This window comes from Gasterosteus aculeatus, chromosome 2 (genome assembly GCF_964276395.1).
Source record: "Gasterosteus aculeatus chromosome 2, fGasAcu3.hap1.1, whole genome shotgun sequence".
NCBI lineage: Eukaryota > Metazoa > Chordata > Actinopteri > Perciformes > Gasterosteidae > Gasterosteus > Gasterosteus aculeatus.
This window is the reverse complement of record NC_135689.1, coordinates 19,703,587-19,709,864: the sequence shown is the minus strand read 5'-3', so window position 1 is coordinate 19,709,864 and position 6,278 is coordinate 19,703,587.

Here is a 6,278-nt window from a genome sequence, read left to right as displayed (position 1 = left end):
CCTTATTTAGTGAAGCGTGGCCAAAAATAGCAACCTCCGTCCTTCAAAGTGGGTGGGTGAGAGGGTGGGAGGGTCAGGATGGAGTAGGTGTCGTGGAAGGTCCGGGATGGCGGTGGCGATGGTGATTGTCACTTTTAATCATCTTCTCAGCCAATTGACTCATTTGGTCTGATCCTGATTTACCCGTCCTTCTCATGCATCCATCGCTTTCTTTTTTTTCTGCTGCCACCGCTCGATGCGTCATGTTACCGCCCTACGTCCTGCTCTGCCTTGGATACTTAATCTACTGTACTTATAGTCTATCTGCTTTTCCTAAGCTCAGCTGTTTCATAAAGGTCCTAGTTTAGTCTTCTTGGATGCACACGTCAGGTGTTTGAATGACAGATCAACTTATCCTTGTTTGAAAATAGAGCTTCAGAGGTCAACCTGAGGCCCTGCATAATTTGGTAATGCAGATTAGATTTTGGAAAGTGTGACTGAACCCGGTTTCTTTTCTCTGCAATAGCACCTTTTAGAATCGAAGCCAAAGTGGATGAACTGACGAAAATAAGCCTTTGCCCTTCCAGAGTTCATCATGATTCCAGGATGTGGAAGAACAATCTTTTAATGCATCTCTAGAAATTGAATTCATACAATTTCTCTCAATCTCAAAAAAACATAACAATTATGTTTATTTTAAGCGAAACTATGATGTTTACTTAATCCAACAAAGAAGTTCCTTTGCCTACAAATAATTTTCTTTGTTGTTTTTTTTGTTTCAATTAATATCTTTAACCGCTTGTTTAAAACAGTGACTGCAATATGTAGCTGAGAATGGAAAATCGAATTACATTGTAGGGGAATTTGCCAGGTGCTGATTACCAAATGGAAAGGCATTGCATTTGCTAAAGATTTTTCATTGTGAGCATGTTACCACCAACCATTTAGCATATAACCTCCAAAGCTCACTAATATGTTATATCTTTGTTTTATCTGCACAAGAGACGTCTTGACTTGTCTTTTTGTACAGAGACATATTGAACCATTAAAAAGCATGATTATCATCACTACTGGATCCCAGATTGCATTTCGGCCAACAAAGTCAGCCTCTTTCAAAGCACAGAAGTTTTACCTGCATTCAACCTAAATTTAGAATTAGAGAATTAAGCAAATGTCACAAATAATGACATTAACCGAATCCCCCCGCTGTATTTTTGGCCCGGCCAAATTAAGAGGTGGAGGCCTCACTACTGCCAAACAGCTGCTCGGACACAAATACACACAAACTGACTCCACAGAACGACGGTGCTGTATAGGTATGGATAGTATGACAGGGGAAAAAGAGAGAGGGTGAGATAAGGGACGGGCAACAGGGTGAGAGGTTTTCATTTTGTCTGTGTGCGTCTGCGACCTAATAAAGAGTTTCAGGTGAGGCAAATTTTTCTGCGTGGAGGAGGAGACATAGTAAGATGCAAAGAGAGAGATAAAGGGAGAGAGCCCGGGAATTGAAAGGATGGGAGGAGAGATGGGGGTAAGAAAGGATATTGATTTCCAGCTTAAAGAGGCAATCTCCGCCTCTCACGAGCTCCAGGGGACCAAAGTGTGTGTGTGCGCTCCTGAATATCTGTGTGTTGAGTGTATGATCTGTCCTGAGATCAGAGCAGAGAGTGGAGACACCGGCGCAGACATCAAGCGCACATAAACACAAAGTTCTGCAATGTATATGTTGTTCAAAATATCTTTTAAGGTATTCAGGTATCCAACTAAAATCCTTAATCCTTTTTTCCAAGTATTATGCCTTTTCCTGATATTATCTGCTTCTTTTGAATGTTTTGTTGTTTATTTTGTCCTCAATACTTATCATCTGATTTTTTTTTATTTTTTATAATTGTCTGTCTGGCAAGTCAGAGTTTTTATGAATAACTACATGTTTGAAATAAGACTATAAAGGAACACATTAGTATGAATGAAAGACAAAGAATAATGAGTGAACTTGCATAGTGACAGCGACGATGTTCATTAAAATAGCAAAAGCAAAAGGACACACACATTGTTGTTCCCACAGGCTCTTGTAATTCCTTCGGTTGACAGTTTAAGCGGAGACAAGCTCATAGTATGAACTATAAGTATGAAGCAGTCTTCCTCTGCTTGATGATGCAAAACAAATACATAGCAGCTCAAATAGATAATAAAATTCATAAAAGTGATGCACTTTGTCTCCGATGGACCGCGTGTACAACGGTGGTGATATGTTTTTAAGAAATTGTTTTAATAGTAACAGAAAAAGAGCTTGGACCGTTTGTTCGATGAAGCGGCGGGTACTGGCGGGCACGGCCCCTTAGTCGCCCTTTATACTACACCACCTGACCTCCCTAGAGAGTACTAAATATTTTGTAATTTTGTAAATGTAAGAAATGGAGATGAGTTGTTGCCTTTCTTTTGAGACCCTTTCTCCCAAAGCTGTTAGGTGATTCATGTAAATCATGTAGATCACGGCTCTTTGCTGTCCTTTCTCCGAAATGGTGGAACGAGCTCTCTGAAGACACCAGGACCGCAGAGAGCCTTCACATCTCCGCCGCAAACTAAAGACACACCTCTTCAGACTCTACCTCGACTAAAAGACTAACACTTTGTAGCACTTAAATTGTACTTGTAATGACACTTATCTATAGCAAATTGTAAATTGGCTTATTTGAGGAAATTGCACTTTCTTGTTTCTTGATCCTCTGTGTTTGTATCCCTATGGTTGAATGCAGTCTCTTTGGATAAAAGTGTCAGCTAAAGGACATGTAATGTAATGAAAATTCATGCAGGGGCATTTTTTAACACTATAATTTGCCAAAAAATCTTGAGGATTTTGGATCATAATTCATGCTTCTACTACAAATATTGGCACTAATTTCTTTCTATGGAAAGAGCCACTGGCAAACTTAAAACGCATAATGGGAACTCTTATTTTGTATTTGTCTTTGTGATTGGTTCAGTGTAAAAAGGCAGAGTTGAGTCAGATTACATCTTCAATTTCTGAATACATAAACGCTCAGTGAGTGAAGTGTTTGCCGACTGCGTCTATTTTTAATTCACAGTTGAGTGTGTGTGCGTAAGCATTCCTGCCTGTCTCTGTCCTGTCATGTCCAGGAAACGGTGTTAGTCAAGTTGTCTTGTATCTCGTGATTTCCTGTTTTCTTTTGAAAATCAACCTCCCTTTCGTTTCAGGCAACTTGCCCCTTGTGCTGGTCTGATTGTCTGCCCTTCCCCTTGCTTATAGTTAGGGCTGGCTCAGGTTAGCCCGGACCAGCCCTTAGTTAAGCTGCTATAGGCTTAGACTGCCGGGGGACTTCTTAGGACACGCTCTCGTTCTACAATAATTCACGTTTTATTAATGAACATGACTAATTCAGCTTCTTTCCAGGAGTTTTTTTTGTGCTTTCTCCCCTAGCAGGTCTCCGTAGATCGTAGTTCCTTCTGGACCCTGGTCCTGACACCTGCTGCTGCCATCATCATCATTATTATTTTAAGTATTAATCATATTACTGTAATGATAAACCCACATTACCCTATCCTAAAGTCTTAGTGCTTTCCCTCCCCACAGGCTTCTGTGGATGGTGGTTCTATCTGATGGTGGTTGTCCCTGCAGTGGTCCTGCTGTGCGCCTGGCTTGCTACTCACAATTACTTTAATAATTTCTGTCATAGGAATTGCATGTATTCGACATTGTTCATTCTGTACACATGGCATCCATTGTAGTCTGTCCATCCCGGGAGATGGATTCCTCCTGTGACGTTCTCCCTAAGGTTTCTTCCCTTTTCTTTCCCTCTTGGAAGGTTTTTTTTCATTTTTTGGGGAGTTTTTCCTGTGCCGATGTGTGGGTTTCGGGAGAGAGGATGTCGTATGTGTACAGACTGTAAAGCCCACCTGTTTGTTTCCACCTGTGCCCCTACCCTGTGTGTAATATATTGTCTGCGTCTCACTTTGCCCTATGCCAGTTCGTCTTGTGCATCCATAGCTTTACCACGTTTGTGTTCTTAGATTTAGTACATAGTGTTTTCCTCGAGGCACTTGCCCTGTTGTTAATAAACTTTGATTTCTTTCGTAACTTTGTCTAACGAGTCGTGAGTTTGGGTTCAGGGCCATTGTCCGGTCGTGACGTATCCAGTCATACCTGCAGTGCTGCATGTGTATGTACGTATGTATGCGTGTAGTAATAATAGGGAGGTGTTATAGGTAAAAGAATTCTGTCACGAGCGGCCCCATCGGAGACAAACTGCAAACCGCTAATACCTAAATATGTCCACTTTCTGTTTTTTTCCTCCCCAATTCCCCCCACCCCATGATGCAGTTAAAGTTCCCAGGGGACCATTACTTTAGCCGGCGTCTGAAATGGCCTCAGAGATGAATTTTTTCTCTGCATTCCCTGGTGGCAGGGGAAAAGCAATGGATACAGTGTAAAGATCCTGCAACAGCTTTTTTAATCTCGGAGAAAGACAGAGAGCTCTCATATACGAGCCGGCGGCAGGATTGAAAAATGTGAAACAAAAGGAGAGGGGCCAGAAGGCCGAGGACGAGGAAGCAACCACATAATACAGAGGAACATCAGATGTGCCAAAGACGAAGGTTCAACACATGACTTTGGATAATGCTTCACAGCAGAGGTTTTTCAATCTAATAAAAAAATGTCAATTTGGCCACAAAACTCAATTCTGCTGGACAGCAACCGTGCCTGGGCACTTCGGGAACAAGGGGACCTAAACGGGGCTGAGTGTCCGCAATGATGAACCAGAACCTGAGCAAGAGGATGCTCTCAGATGTCAATAGTCAACTCAATTGATTAAGTAGTGGTTCATTTAGCAAATTAACTAATTGATCTAGCTCATCTTTTCCTTAGCAGCCATTGTGTCACCGATGAATTTCTAAAATGTTCTAAAATAAAAGGAAAATATATGCTCCTGTGGAAAGTTTCCAGATATTTACCAGAGACCCTCCCACCCCATTTGAACCTCTCCCCTTTAATTTGCTTTCAGACAGCCCTTTCTGGCAGGAAAGTGAACTACAAGGTAGCTATGCTCTTTTCAAAGTATAGCGTTTCAATTCAATTGACTTTCTTCCCGGCAGCACACTCATTTGAAAAAGACACGCATGTCTTTTTATGTCTGATATATTATGTGGAAAGTCACTCGTCTGTTCCCATATCAGTTTAATGGTTATTGTCTCTTTCATGAACATGCCATAAAAGTTCGGGCTTGGTAAACTGGGAATGCACAGTCCAAACTGCCGCTGCTCTCAAGTAAAATTGTGATCAGTCTACAGTGCTTTTCACAAAGGACTTGTACTGCAACAGGAACTTTAAGTGGCCAGTAGTCTGTATCTTAGAGCAGAGGTCCGCAACCACCGGGCCGCAGACTTGCACCGGTAGTACTACGCATTTGGTACCATGGCGCACCACAGAAAGATTTTTTTTTTGTATTGTCATTTGACTTATATGACTTATATATTTTGAAAATTGAATTTCCTAATTAGTTTGCTCGTTTCTCTTGACATACTTGCCAAACTTCACCAAGCGTTTTTTTTCATGTTTTCAATTGTCCACTTCACGGCACTTTCGTACACGAGCGCGACTACCCCCTTCCTCTCCCCCCTACCAGTCAGTCGGTCCGCAAAGTCAACTACCCAGAGCCCAAAGGGACGGCAGGTCATCTTCAAGACAATTATCCTTCATACAGGGCTGCAAGCGGACTGGAGTCAATCCTCACTAATATCGGGCGAGAGACGGGGTACCAGTGGTCGCCAGTCAATTGCAAGGCTGACACCAGACACACGACCTCTCGCACTCACATCTACTTGCCAAAAGGGCAATTTGGAGTCCCCAATTGACATAATGCCCAGAGTATGTCTTTGGACTGTGGGAGGAAGCCAGAGTACCCGGAGAAAACCCATACAGTTACAGGGAGACTGGAAGCCATCAGTATGGCGGCAAATCACTGTCAAAACTCACGAGACGGACATTTGCTCCTGCGGAACGTATATTTGCTTGCGGGTGTTTGATTTACGCGCGCGCATCAACCTGATTTGTGCTCTCAAATTTGCACAGCGATTTGCCACCATACTGATGGCTTCCAAAACTGAAGAACTCCCAACAAACATGTTATGAAAACAAGTACTGCAGTCATAGCATCTAATCACTCATGTGAATTATGCAGTGAAACTGTAATGAGAGCAACAATACACTGGGAGTCACTTGGGGTGATTGGGGCGGGTGGGACTCTGTTCTTCCTGAAATCCACCACCATCTCCACTGTCTT